Source organism: Mustela nivalis, assembly GCF_964662115.1.
Source record: "Mustela nivalis genome assembly, chromosome: 6".
NCBI classification, from domain to species: domain Eukaryota; kingdom Metazoa; phylum Chordata; class Mammalia; order Carnivora; family Mustelidae; genus Mustela; species Mustela nivalis.
Genome location: NC_139025.1, coordinates 151002291 through 151017319, shown reverse-complemented (window position 1 = coordinate 151017319; position 15029 = coordinate 151002291). Strand labels below are relative to the sequence as shown.

Here is a 15029-nt window from a genome sequence, read left to right as displayed (position 1 = left end):
AGAGAGAGAAGGAGCAGGGGAGTAGGGGCGGAGGGAGACCCAGGCTCCTCGCTGAGCAGGGAGTTGAACCTGGGGCTTGATCCCAGGACTCCGGAATCACAACCTTCACTGAAGGCAGACGCTTTACCGGCTGAGCTGCCTAGGGACCCTGGTGAAGTAACTTTTAAAATGAAGGAAAGATGAGGGTTCTAGAGAATTCACATTGAGAAAGACCAGCTTAATCCAACTGCCTGGGCTTCTGGAGTGTCACATAAATTCCTATTGCCTGTGTCTGAGCGCCCGCGGCCTTCCATCGGTGACCCGATGTCTCTGCACCTCCATTTCCTCATCTGTAAAATGGGACTAAAAAAAGAACTCACCTCATGGTTGCTGGGAGGGTTCCATGAGTTTCTGCAAGAAAAACCTGCAGCTTGGAGCCCAGGAGAGCGAGTACACAGTAAATGTGAGCCGTGTCACTATAAAAACCCATTTATTGACTTGTCTTTGTACCATCTCGCTTGACCATCACAACAGCTGAGGCCGGATGAGGAAGATAAGGCAGAGAGGACAGAACACTCAGGCCCAAGGGCCTGCAGCTGGCGAGCGGCCAAGGTTCTTGGACCAGGCACGAGGCTGAAGAACGAGCTAGCCAAGGGCTTGGCATGAAGTAGGTGCTTAGTAAAGACAGGTTTCTTCTGTACCGCCCTCCTTCCTCCTTCCTGTCCAGAAGTCATGCTGGGCCCCAGTTGGAAGGTCACCTCTGGCCAGGCTTGTGGTGGGAGGGACAGTGCCTCAGGCCAAGGGCTCGCAGGCCCTCGGACAAGACCGGCTCCAGGCCCAGCCTGGCCTTCTCCCCCACCAGCTGAGCTTCTCCCTACCCTTCCCCTCCATACCAGGCCTCCTCGCTCTGCATACCCCCCCCCCAGTTGTCTGGAGACTTGAGACCCCAGGGGCCCCTTCCTTCTCCTCAGCCACCCTGGTGACAAAACAAAGAAGGGACTTAAAATGGGCCTCAATTCGCTGACGGAAGCTCGGGCTCTGGGGTTTGAGTGGAGCTTCCAGGCCACCTGGGGCTGTCCACAGGCATAACCCAGGCCCACACAGAGCCCCGCCCCAGGCTTGGCCAAAAATGTTGCCCAAGCTAAAGGCTTGCTCAGAGAAATGACTCAGCTGGAGCGCTCAGATGCAATTTCCACGTTTTACGAACTAAAGGTGTTTTCATAACAGCTGGGGATGATGAGCCAGCAGCAGACTGTAAACAGAGCAATGATCTGGTCGAAAACGCCCAGGTCTGAGCCCCCACCCATGAGCAGAGGCTCGGAGGCCAGAGGCCATCAGCTTTTCCACCGAGATGCTTCCATCACGCCCAGGTGAAGCCCAGGGATCCTTGCTCCATCCCGGCAAATAGCACAGGCTCCCAAAATACCACGGAGATGCACCCAGGCCATGTGTAACCGAGCAGGGAGGCAGGTGACAAAGCCAACCCCACAGAGCCTGCTTCTGTCCTTCCCCAGGCCTCCCGTGGGACTGGAAGACTTCCAAGAACCAGTGTCCTGGGACCAAAAGCCTGGAAGGCCTGGCCCTGAGCCAGCATTTGTAGGGGAGGGACCAGTACCCGGGCAAGGAAGATGTCCCTCTCCTCCCACAGCAATGACAGCTCTGCTTGGGGGGCCTACTGCAGTTGCCCAGGAGGGCAATCCTTCAGCCTCCTGGAGGATGCAAAGGTCAGTGAGATGGGACCACCCTTATCCCCACCCCTCCCGCCTTCACTCAGTCACTTATCAGGACTCTCTCTCGAGGGCCTACCTGTCAGCTTCACCCCAGGCCTTCCCAGCCCAGCAAATGGCACTGACAGCCTCTGCCTGAAAACCAAGGAGTCCCCTTCCGTCCTAATTTTTCTGATTCACAGCAAATCCTGTCGTCCTTATCTCCACTGCGCAGCTGACCTCAGCCCACTTCCCAGCCCTGCCCCCCCCCCCCCAGCCACTGGCTTGGCTCCCACAGCAGCCACGCTCCACTCCTCAGGGGGACGTGGTCACGGCATCTATCCGACCACACCCTCTCCTGCCTGCGCATCCTCCCCTGGATCCTACCGCAGAGCAAAGCTTTTTAAAGAAACGAAGCCCACCAGCTTTGGCTTCAGGCTACGAAGAGATGAAGGGAACCGAAGAAGGGCACAGAAGTACAACTGTGTGGAAAGGAGAACTCGCTACGTGACAGAGAGGCGTCACCCACGTGGGGAAGAGAGTTTTACAAATGGCGTCGGGACAAGTGGTCACCCATAGGGAGAGAGCGCAATTGGATCCTACCCAACACCACACGCACAGCTGCGGGTAGATTCAAGGTTTACCTGCGGATAACGAAAGTGCAATACATTTGGAAGAAAATCTAGCAGAATGTTTTTATCACCTCAGGGTAAGGAATGAGTTCTTTTCTTTTCTTTATAAGGTTTTATTTATTTATTTGATAGCACGAGAAAGCACAATCGAGGGAGCTGGAGAGGGAGAGGCAGAAGCAGGCTCCCCGCTGACCAGGAAGCCCGATGTGGGGCTCGATCCCAAGACCCTGGGATCACAACTGGAGTTGACAGCAGATACTTCGCCATCTGAGCCACCCAGGCGCCCCATGATTTCTCTTTTTATATAAACTTTTTGTAAGTTACTACATGAATAAGGGAAAGTGCATGTCCTATGTCCAAGGTCGATAAAATTTCCCAAAGCGAACCCAGCTTTGCACCCAGCGCTAAAGCCAAGAAGTGGGATACAGCCAGCAACTTGGAAAGTCCCATGGTGCCTCTTGATAAGGAAGAATATCCCAGGTATAGCTGTAAAGGAAAATACTAAATGAGCCTGATAACATTTACATTCAAATCTTCAACAAAATATACTATAACTGAGACGATAAGATATGTCCACAGTCTGGGAGGCAGTATTTGCCGTACATACAACCAGTAGCAGATTTGCTTCCAGAATATGTAAAGGACTTTTGTAAATCAAAAAGACGGACAAACCAACCCAACAGAAAATTCAGCATAAGTTGTGAGCGAACACCTCACAGGAAAAGAAACCTTTAAGGCCAAGGACCATTTAAGAAAAGAGTCTCTCCATTGCTGGTTTCAGAGAAATGCAAATTAAAACAACAGTAAAATATTCTGTCTCCCCCATCAGACTGGCAAAAGGTAAAAGAAACAAACAAAAGGGGTACCTGGGTGGCTCAGTCAGTTCAATGTCTGCCTTTGGCTCAGGTCATGATCTCAGGGTTCTGGGATCTAGTTCCCCTAGAACTAGATCTAGTCTCCCTCTGCCTCTGCATCTCTCTTTCCTTCAAAAAAAAAAAAAAAAAACCTGCCCCTACCAGATGTGGACCCCAGCCTCAGACATAGCTGGGGGGCAGATTGGGAAGCGCTCTCTTCGCTCTTAGCCAGCTTGGTGGTGGTTACTGTGCTCCCCTACTCCAGAGCATCCGGCAGCCCCCATGGCTCCCGAGCCCAAGTTGGTAGGGGTCTCCCATTCAAGGAAGTAACAGCTGTAACTGGCCTCAGGAATTTGGACAGGGCCCACCGGAGGGGACAGCCGTGCCTGCCCTAGCATACCTGGGGACTCTGCTGGAAGATTTAGGGCAGAGGCTGGACTCCAGAGGGCCATTCACCACCGTGAGCTGATTGATCAGCAGAGATCTTGGCTTGGCATTGGCCTGAGCTTCCGCAGGGCCCAGACAGGGATGTCCTTGCACCATGGCAGTGGGTTTAAAGGTCAGGAGAGACTGGAGGGGAGAGGGAGGCTGAAGCCTTAGCAGCCCTTGCCACCCACAGCGGCTTCAGGAAGGCCACCACAAAGGCCTGTTGAGGTTCAAGGAGAGGGGAAATGGCCTCCACTTTCTGTGGGAACACAGCAAGGTTTCACACCACATTGGACTGAAAAGACTTCTGTGACCATCTTTAGACAGTAGAAATAAGAAAATACTAGTATTTCGAGCTGGAATGAGTTGAGGCAGAGTAACACCATGCATTGAGTAGGAGCCTGTCAGGCTGTGGGGCAAGAGGCAGGGAGGCCCACGGGGAGGCTACTGCACCCGTCCTAGCCTTTGTAAGGAAGGAGCAGGGGGAGGGGACAGAATAGCGGGCGAGGCCCACTGATCATCTCAGCTTGGTCACCAATGTGGCAAGACACTCTCCTTCTTGGGGGTTACCTTTTATTACCTGTAAAATGAGTGGGATGAAAACATAAAGGGAGGAGGGCTCTTATTCAATTGTGAACCCTTTGAGAATCTGATGGAGGGAATGAAACTTCCCCTCAAGGGAAGGAAAGTGCATTCAGGCCAAAGTCCCGGGGCACTCAGAGTCCACCTAGCTCAGTGGTTACGTGTGGGGCCTCTGGACCCAGACCGTCTGTGTGTGAATCTTGCCTCTGCTCCTTACCAGGCGAGGGCCCTCAGGTGAGTGACTCAGTCTCTGTGTCGCTGCTTCCCCACGTGTAGACGTTAGGAATGTGTTAGTCTTCAGGTCACCAAGGACCCAACACTCAGTAGTTCTTGCAGAAAACCATGGTCCAGGAAAAGCCCAGATGTGTGTGCTTGCTGGTGTTGGTTTGGGAGTTTGGACAGATGATCTTTGTCCCTTTTCAGAAAATCTCTTCATGGGACCCTTGGGTGGCTCCGTGGGTTAAGCGTCTAGGGGTGTTTGGAAATGTAGGGTTGGGGGGACAGGTCAGGACGGCCCTGTGATTGGGCATCTAGTGGAAAGGGGCCATTGTGACACAGGGAATAATTGTACATGAAGAATTATCCCTCACAATGCCAAGAGCATCTGTCTCCCGTTGAAAACCTCCCAAGCTCTGGAGGTCTCTAGAGTAGAAGCGATGGAACAGGGAGCACCGGAGACGTGGGCTGGCGCTTACCACCACCCGCTTACCACCACCCGCACCTCCCCGCACCTCACCGGGGGCTGCTAGGGGCATGGGAAGCACGCAGGCCTGGGGCCAAGGTCCAAGAGGAGACACTGCAGAGACCCAGTTCTAGAACCAGGAGGTGGTCCTATGGGTGGGGACACACAATGTCTCTGCTGTTTTTTTGTTTTGTTTTGTTTTGTTTTAATATTTTAAGTATTAGAGAAGGAGAGAGCAGTGGGCCGGGAGGGGAGCGGCTGAGGGAGAAGCACGCGCCTTGCTAAACGGAGCCCGGCGCGGGGCTCCATCCAGGAACCCCATGATCATGACCTGGGCCGAAGGCAGTCGCCCAACAACAGAGCCACCCAGGCGCCTCCTGTCTTTGCTCTTGCTCTCAGTTTCCTTAGGCCTTCTTGCCCAGCTCCCGGGGACGGCCCGGAGCATCGCCACATCCTGCTGTGTCATGTCACATCCTTTGGTCAGTCCCCAAAGGGACCCTGACTCAGCAGCACAAGCAGTGGGGCAGGTTAAAGGAAGTGGAGGACACGTCACTGGTGCCTGACATCGGGTCCTTCCGCCTGGCCCAGTTCCCGGCAGGCAGGGAATCGGGGCCCCCTGGGGGTGTGGCCAAGCCCAGAGCTACGCCCCCCCACGCCCACCCCCAGCGGCTGGCAGGACCTTTGCCACCTTCAGGACTGGGGGACCTGAGAGGGCTGGATCTGATTCCCGAGCAGGAGGGAGGAGGTGTCCTCCCAGCGGCCCCGAGGGCCAGACCAGATCTCACCATTCGGGGTGCATGGGGGCGGGGGGCGGGGGGGGGTGGGGCCCCCGCTCCTGCCTCAGGGTCACCAGCTACGTGGGGGCGGGGTGGGGTGGCTCCAGGAAATCTGCCCTCCGCTCGCCACGGACCCCTAAACCGTAGGCTTCGTGGTCATCATTTAACAGGAATGGGGTTTGTTGTTACTGTTCTGACGATAAAAGCAAATCGTGTTCATAGTCACAAGGCTTGAAAGGCCCAGGGAAGAAACTAAAAACCCGCCAGTCCCCACCTTGGACAACGGCTCTCAGCCTCCCCTTGTCTTTCCTTCTAGTTGTGGCTCAGTGTGCACCGGTAAACTCCATGGACACGTGCTGTTTTATAACCAGGCCCCTTTTTTCCTTTTAAAATTATATTATGGCCACTTTTGTGTTTTCAAACATTAGAGACAAGGCAAAGCCTGCTCTTCCTTCTCCCACCCTGTCCCCCAGCGTCACCTGTGTGATGTGGGTGGGAACAGGTGAGCTGAGGTCACTGAGAATGGGCTCTTGGGAAGCCAGAGGTAGGCAGAGTGACACCCTCTCTTTGCCAGAACCGGCTTCCAAGCAGGAGAGTCACTGATCTGCCTGCCCAGTCCCCAGCTAATGGGCACCATGGGGAGTTCCCTCTGGGAATGAAAGGGGCCCCCTGTCTACAGCTCCCGCCACAGAATGTGGGCAACTGGGGCAGCTGTTCGGGGACTCCTGGGCTGCTCTGCAGAGGGCACTGTCTTCCCTCTTGCCCTTTCCCAAATGCAGGAGAAATCCATTTTCTCACCCTCCAAGCTCGGCCAATGTGTGTGAGTTCTGGTGAGCGCAGAGCCGAAGTGAGATGGCCTGTTTCCCACAGGCAGGTGTGGGTCACAGGCTGGACTCTGGCAGCCAGAAAAGTCCTCAGGTGATTGCAGCGGCCCTCCCTCTGCACCTGCTGTGTGCAGGGCACTGAGCCAAGCACTTTACAGTGTTAGTTCATCCCTTTCTTGTGACATCCCAGCAGGGAGGTATCATTATCCCCATTTAATGGATGAGGAAACTGAGCCTCAGCAAAGTGAAGTCATGGGTCATCTTCCTCATGGATGGATCAGGCATCTGAGGCCAAGGGAGCAGAGACGGCCTGCCCAGGACCGGGGTCGTCCTAAAGCAGACTTGTCCCCCGGACTGGGCCCCCCTCCTTCTGCCTGAGCCTACTGGGGAGTTTGCCCTGGACACAGACCAGGGACTAAGGCTTCAATGGACCTATCTGGACAGCAGCCATGTTCTGGGCACAGGGCCTCCCCAACATCTACCCACTGCTGCCCCGCTGACTCATGGAGCCCAGAAAGTCCAAATTTTATGAGGTCAACCCAAGCACCCTGGGATTTCACATTCTCTGCCCTTGTTGACATGTAGAGGTAGAACGGCTTTTTCCACTGGGCACATGGGCACTGGGGACATATGCATGTGCTCTGTCTCCTGAACCAACTGTCCAGTCACAGGTGACAGCTTCCAGGTGAGGAGCGAGGAGACTGGAGCTCCAGACGCACCTCTCCCCACTGAAGTCCAGCATAAACTTGGCCAGGTCTCCCTTTCTCCCTGAGCCTTGATTTCCTCATCTGAGGAACCCTAACCCCATGATTCTTTAAGGGCAGGCATGGTGAAGACATTTCTTTTGCCCCCCATCAACCCCCTTCCAGATGGCCCTTCCACCAGCGATAGCCATATGTTTCACCTCGCGTGTGAGTGCCGATAGATTAGCAGTGACTGTCTGGAACACGGCAGAGAGAAGGATTCCACAGCTGTGTGGCGATGGATTAGTAATGTCTGCCATGGGAAAGGATAAAGAAGTAGTAGCACATGTGCCGTGCGTTTGCCATACCTGTGGTCCCCCAAGTGTCTTGTCCCAAGTGAGCCTTCAAGGAGTTCCCCAAGTGCTCCCCACAGGTGACGTGCCCCAGTAACCCCATTTCTGTGAAGACAGGCTCCTTGGAGAAATTACGCAGCTGTTGAGAGGGGATTTTGCATTGGTTCCTGCCTCTCATAGCCACTTCCTGCCCCAGATAACTTGCTCCAGTACCTGCACTGGGGTTGACCTGTGAGGTCACACTGCTGTCTTTGACCTCTTTGATTCTGGGGACTCCTGTCCTGGAGCACAGGGCTTGCAGGCTGCTCTCTTTCCTGGCAGTGCCCCTGCTTCTAAACACCCACATGGCCAAATCTCACACTGCCTTAGGACCCATTCAGGGCTGACATGCAAACTCGGACCTTGTTTATGTGGCCAATGTGGAAGAATGCCTGACCCTCCAGGAAGTGCTTTTTTTATTTTATTTTTTTTATTTGATAGAGAGAGGCAGATAGAGGGAGAGGGAGAAACAGACTCCCCACTGAGCAGAGAGCCTGATGTGGGGCTCAATTCCAGGACCCTGGGATTATGACCTGAGCTGAAAGCAGATACATAACCAACTGAGCCAGCCAGGTGCCCCCCCCAGGAGTGCATTTTAAAAGCAGAGACTTAGGTCTCTCTAATAATGGAACTCCAGATGTTGTGGCTGGTGTTTGGGACGTGTCTGGCAATGTGGGGATATGGCCCGACAAAGGTTGGCTTTGCTGCACCTTTGTCACGGTTTCACAGGTCTCTGTTGCATTTCCTCCTGGGATAGTCTTGTTTGGCTCTGATAGGTGATTCCACTCCACCTTGTTCCCCAAGCCTTCTGGGTCATAGAGCTCCCCACCCAGTGCTGAGGAAGGACTGAAGGGAAAGTCCTGTGCTGCTCAGTGGCTCTAAATTGCAGAGAGAATGCCTTCGAGTGGTGGAGAGCATTTTGCAGGATCCCCCAAAATATTCCTGAGAGTAGGAGTCCCACCTCCACCCAGTGCCCACATCCCTTTACAACTCCTCACCAAATGGATGCGCCTCCAAAGATGAGGAGCTCCTTTGGAAGGATTGGAAATTCTAGGCATCTTTTTTTTTTCTTCCATGTGTCTTTATGTAGATTTAAGTTTCCTACAGTGAAACCATTCCTTCAACAAATTAATATGCCTACTACATGCCAGTACTGTTGTAGCCACTGGGGACAAGCAGTGAACAAAACAGGCAAAAATCCCGCCCTCGTAGATCTGACAGGCCGGACGGGGGAAAAGGCAACAAACAATTATGTAAAAAGGACACAGAGTCTGTCCCATGTGAAAAGTACTCTGAAGCAAAAATGAAGCAAGGAAAGGGGGATGCGAGTGTTACATTTGCATTTTAACATACTATAGGTAGTAAAGGCGACCTTCCAGCCAAGTCCTGAGCAAGATGACCAGGCCAGGTCACATGAGTGTCTTGCCAGAGAAATCCAGGTAGAATGGCCAGTGCAAAGGCCCTGAGGTAGGCGTGCTATTGGAGGGACCGAGAAATAGAGAGGCTAGGGTGCTGGAGTCAGATGAGCCAGATGGAGAACTATGGGAGATGAGATGGGGTCAGGAAGGCCCCGGGGTAGAGTAGATGATTCTTGCAGACATATGGCTTTGGTAATGCAGGAAGCCAAATTTTTATAAGTAGGAATGGGTTGGATTCTAGTGGAAGCTCCAGCCGAGATAAAAAGAATACCCAGATCCAACCCGGCGAACCAAGTGAAGACCACGCTGGGAACTGAGAACGGGACCAGCATTTCCGGAACTCCAGCAGTGCCTGGCACGTCAAGTGGAGCCAAAAAGACAAGATAATTTAGTTTTTATAAGCAATTGTATTGATGTAGGAAAATAGAGACCAAATAAGCCTGGGCTTATTTGGGGGAGGATGTCTGTGTTCTCAGGCCTGGATCTGAGGAAAGGTGCAAAGGTGGGCATGGAATGGTACCCTCCCTGGCTGCCTTGGGCCTGGGAGTGCCCCCCAGGCCCCTCGCCAGAGAAGAGTTTTTAGGAGACAGCGGAAATACCTAGACAAGGAGAGGCCCCGAACATTTGTCATGTGAACCTTCCAGGGAGTCAGCCCCAGCAGCCTGCTTGTCCCACACTGTCCTGATCCCTCAGGACCAAAGCCCCACCCACACCAGGGTAGCCACTGGGGAGGGGACTGCCCTGGGTCGTCCTCTTCAGCCTCGGACTATCTCTGCCCATTGCCAGGAAGCCTGTGCAGCTCAGACATGCCCTGTGGTCTGGTCCCTAGGCTTGGGCGGAGGCTTCTGGCTCCAGGCCTACTTGACCACCCTCTCTCCTGGACCCGGAGCTGCAGGGAGCAAGGTCAGGCCCAGGACAGGGAAAGAACAAACACGCAGTGTGGCAGGAGAGGGGGTAGGAGGTGAAATGAGGCAGAGCAGGAGTCACGGTAAATAGAAGGCCACGGGGAGGTGATGGCCAAGAGTCTGCACTTTTATCTTAAGTACTGCCCAGACCCTGCTCGGCGCAAGCCCGGCCCCAGCCCGGCAGAGCTGGCCAGGGACTCTGCAGGAACATTTAGAACTCTCAGTTGTCCGCCAGGACCTGACAACATGTCATTGTTACAGTCACGGGCGTAGATCGTTTTCTTCTAAATGGTATTTTTGGCTTGTGTTTATTTGCTTTGATACCAAGAGACAGGAGGCAGGGTCACAGGCTCGGCACACTTTTTCACCCAGGACTTCAGGGAGAGGGTCCCTTGGGAGTCCAGGTCCCACCGGGGACTGTGACCCCCATGTTCCCCCTTTGCCTTCTGCCCCAGCCCCTGTATAACCTGCCTAGCCCAGCCCAGCAAGTCCTGGCCACGGTGACCAGTGATGGCCAGGATCTGATGTCAGAGAGCTCAGTCAGGTCCCTGCCGCAGCCACCAGCCCTTAGAATGGTCACTGGGATCAGTGATGTGGGTTCACCGTCTGCTGTACATGTATGTGACCCTGAGCAAGTTGTCTCACCCCTGTAGGACCAAACGTTCTCATCTCTGAAACGGGTATGCTTCCTTTCCAGAGGATTACGTCTGACGCCGTGTGTGAAGCATTCAGCTTCAGGAACACATTGCAACTACTCGACAAGGGTTGGCCATTACGGTTATTTTCATCATCATTACTGTCGGCCTGACCACCTTACAATCTCCTGTTGACACGGGATTTCACTGCCCGAGTTTGCATTCGTGTTTATGATTGTGTTGGCATCAAGCAGTCCTTTTTAATTGCTGCTGGCTAACAAGAAAAGAACAGAGGCGGATTTAATGCGTAAATGATGCGTTGAAGCCAAGTGAAGGCCAAATGATGTAACAGCCCACTGTGTAAACAGAAGTATTGCAGTAATTCAAATAGAGAAAAGTGGTGGGAGCACTGAGTCATCCTGCACGCGGCGCACCCGTCGGGATCTCAGGCACCCGTCGGGATCTCAGACGCTGAAGGAGCGCTGCTCCCATTGGTGGGTTCCCCCGTCCCCACGAGTGGCGATTGGTTTCAGCCAAACAGCATCAGCCTTCCCTTTAGACGAATGTTCATTTTGAACTGTACAGGGTTCGTAGTTTTGTTTGTATTTATTACGTGAGTTTCTCTCCAGAATGTATTGCTAAGTAAAAAAACAAATTCTTTTTTTTTTTTTTTTAAGATTGTATTTATTTATTTGACAATGAGCAAGCGCAAGCAGGGGGAGCAGGAGGCAGAGGGAGGAGGAGAGGCAGACTCCCCGCTGAGCAAAGAGCCCGATGTGGGGCTCCATCCTAAGACCCCGCGATCATAACCTGAGCCGAAGGCAGAGGCCTAACGGACTGAGCCACCCAGGTGCCAAAAACAAATTGTTATATGGTACCTTTTGATAAGAAGGGGGAGTATAAGAAAATACATGGAGAGAAAGATAAATGTCTATGTGTATGTATAGATGTATTTTTTTCTTTCTTTCTGGAAGGATAAGTCAGATCTAGTAAAAATTGGTGCTCAGGTATAGCGGGGGCCATACAGAAGGGGCAGAGCTAGGATGGCTTTATGCATCTTTTTCTGTATAGTGTCGACCTTTGAATCATTCTGGGTGGATGGCTGGGTAAGAAGTGTGACAAGAAACGTGCGCCTAACAGAACAACAGTAGTGTTCCTCGAGCAGCACTGGGGAGACTGCGGGGGGGTCTCTCTCCCGTAGAGGGAACGCTGGAGGCTCACTGTTGCTGATAAACAGCCCTATTGCTTCCTGGGAGAACTCTCTTCCTAGAATACTATCTGGAAGTATTTCTTCTGTCTAAACAATGAGAAGGTCAGGAAGATTAGCCCTGGCAGGACTCTCAGATGAGCGAGCCCAGAAAGCACAATGCTGTGGCCGGTGCTGGGAGATGGGGTGTAGCCACCTGTCCCCCATGTGGCCAGCCCGCCAGGTGCCCTGTAGAGAGCCCTGTCCTCTAGTGTGCCTAAAATGGCCCCTGCAGCCCCCAGCCGCCAAGCAGGCATCCGGAGAAGCAGCTGCCAGCAAGGCCCCACCAGACCTACCAGCCCAGTTCATTCACCACGGCGGGCTGCCCACGTCTCCTGTGTGTCACGATGTGGACAAGTCAGGACCTGCCAGTCTCTGACCTCAGCTCGCAAAATAGGTACAAGTCACCTCGGGGACCACCTAGGGACCAGGCCACACCAAAGGCTGCTTTGAGCACAGACAGCAGTGCAAGGAGGCTAGCAACTCTCCTGTCTAGGAAAAAAAAAAAAAAGTCTGACCACCCCAGAGAGCTGCAGTGAGGACAGAAATTTCGTGCCGGAAAGCCTGGTTTTAGCCCGGTGTGGAAGCATTGGGAAAGCATTCCTGCTTCGGAAGGAAGGAGGAAGCCACTTAATCGCAGAGGCAATCGATTCAAGCCAGGTGCCGGCAGAGAACTTTTCAGGCATCACCTGATGCGCGGGATAGATCTTTATCCCGTTTTACAGAGGAGGGAACTGGGGCCCCAGGAGGTGATGTGATCTGCCCCGGGGGCCTGCAGAGCGGGATCTGGACGGACAACCAGCAGCACAGCTGGAAGGCCTCTCACAAGGTGTGTGTGGGGGCGAGGCGGCGGCACCACGGGACACACGTTCCAGAAACGGCAACACAGACTTCTGGGAGGATACGGGCCAGCGGGCCTTGTCCAGGGAAGAGTCAAACGTGAACCTCAGCCCAACAGCCTGTGCCACGTCGCCCGCGGGAACTGGCTTGTGATGCAGTCGTGGTTCAGCCTCTTCTAGAGCAGAGAGCTGAGTGGTTTAAGCATGTGGGCTTTCCATGATGGGTCCCCAGCTTCATAGTGAGGGTCTCCCTCTTTCTGACTGTGACTCCCAGCAAGCCGTCTGGACCTCAGTTTCTGAATCTGTAAAACGGGGCTGCTCCCAGAGCCTGCCTCGTGTTCTGAGCCGTAAATGAAGCAATCAGCAGAAGGCGCTTAGCCCCGTCACGGAATCAGCAAACGAGTGCCCTAGACTTCCAGGCATTCAGTCAGGGCAACCCTTGCTGCCCGGTCACTTGCTTGGATGCCCGCATAGGTGTGATTTTAGAAGACGTACCTGAGTGCACCTGAGCATTGGGGTCATGGAACCCTCAGCCTGGCAACCCTGGCCAACTCTGGGCCTGCAGGGGTGTGGCTTCTCAAGGTGATGAGTGACACCCCATCTTTCCCAGACTACAGACCCTCTGACCAAGTGATGAACGTGCTCAGCTTCCCCAAGGCAGTTCCCTACCTACAGGGAACATGGGAGGGTCACTAATGATGCCTCCGGCGTAGGGCTTTTGTGGGGCTCCCCCCTTCCTCCCTACATATCTTCTCCCCACCATAGTCAGTGAACCTTGCAAAAAGTCTAATTAGTAACATTTTCCAAAAACTGTCCAGTGCTCTGAGAATTCAGTTCAACACCCTGACTGGCCTGCCATGGCCTAACTCTGACCCATCCCATCTCTTCCGCTCTGGCTGCTCCCACCGCACCAAGAAGTGTCTGCTTTCCAAGCACACGAGCTCACGCCCAGACCTGTGACCTCCTGGTTTCCTTGGCCTGGGATGTCCTCTCTCCAGATCTCCACATCACTGCCTCCTTCTTAGCTTCAGTTCCAGTATCACCTCTTCCAAGAAGCCTTCCCTGACTACCCGAGGGACAGCAGCTGTCACCCTCCCCCAAGCACTACATTACCCTCTTTATTATTTATGCTGTACTTCATGGTGATCTGAACTTCTCTTGTAACCTGGCTTATCCACCTGCTATCTGCCTCCCTTACCACAGGAGCACTGGAGGAGGTCCTGTGCCCACAAGGTGCTCAGTCAAGGTCCATGGAACAGATACATGAGGTGTACAAGCAACCCTCCCCAAACAGGGTTTCATGGTCCCAATACCTTAGCCTCACCCCGAGTTCTCTCTGTGCTCCCCGGCCTCACTCGAGTCTCAAGAACCTTGGTTGGAGGTCTCCACCAGCGGAAAAGCTCTCGAAGCCCCTCATTGTTGGCAATGGCTCTCCCTCCGGGGTCTCTCCAGCACCCTGCTCGGCCAAGTGCACCCCCTGCCCCAGGCACTAGTGCTGGGGCCTTTAATGGGCAGGTGGCCCCCGTGAAGGTTCTCTGCTCCTAGGGTGTACCGCGCCGTGGAGCAAGAGCGCCCGCCCTCCTCCAGTATTAACTGACTTTCTCCCCAGAGATGTTTGTTTTAGGGATTAAAGTTAGTGGAAGAGCCTGTAAGGTCCAGAATCATGTATTTCCTTCCTGGCAGCCAGCACCACATTTGTCATCTCGTTTCCCCAAGCCCCTGATAATAGGGTTCCAAACACATTGCTTTGATAGCATCGTACAAGGGCAGAACTCCAGCGCTTCCCCGGAGGGGGGCCGGGCGCTCCTGGCTTCATGCCCGCTTTCCCTCCTTTCTGAGGCCAGCCGTGAGGCCCACGATCATCTTCTCTTCTGTTTTCTTCTCAAGTACCACACCGATCTTAAGGACCCCCATGCATCAGTCAGTCAAGAAATAGGCTAGCACATGTTCGTAAATTTTCCAAATAATACCTTCCAAGCACTATGAGTTTAAACAAATACATTTTAAAAACAGATCAATCGAGATCTGATTGACGCACTCTGAACCGCTCGGGTTTAAAGGGTTCCACCTGATCCGTTTTGACATCCGTGCACACCCGTGAAACCCTCCGCCCCATTGAGATCACGAAAGCTGCCTGTCACTCCCAAACGCGTCCTCCCGCCCCTCCTGGCCCCTCTTCCCCAAGCAGCTACCAATCTGCTTTCTAAATACACATTTAAGGCAAAGCTGTCTCCCCGACCTCAGTGCGATCCCTGGGATTGTTCCTTACCTGGGTTCGGCGTTATCCTGAGTGTTACTGAGGAGATGTTGTAGAGACACAGAGGGCTGTTTGCCACGGGGCTTGGCAGTTTTCTCCCTCACTGCCAGGTGTCTGGGTGCATGGTTCCCGCAGACAATTCCTGCTGCCTCCTGCGCCATTCCCTTACCGAACTCTGGACCAGTGGCTCTCT

The 15029-nt window shown here is 53.6% G+C and overlaps 2 long non-coding RNA genes across 2 annotated transcripts in view; one reads left to right on the top strand and one right to left on the bottom strand.

The window, feature by feature from the left end:
• Nucleotides 1-11172, top strand: part of LOC309867357 — a 27480-nt gene extending 16308 nt beyond the window's left edge. Inside the window, exons 3-5 of the long non-coding RNA XR_014313127.1 lie at nt 514-646; nt 1494-1703; nt 10513-11172. This is a non-coding gene — a long non-coding RNA (uncharacterized lncRNA). The remainder of the gene's footprint in view (nt 1-513; nt 647-1493; nt 1704-10512) is intronic.
• LOC309867358 lies at nt 2410-15029 on the bottom strand. Its single transcript, XR_014313128.1, has 3 exons — nt 14849-15029; nt 3184-3300; nt 2410-2803 (listed from the first exon to the last, which is right to left on the bottom strand). It is a non-coding gene; the product is annotated as an uncharacterized lncRNA (long non-coding RNA).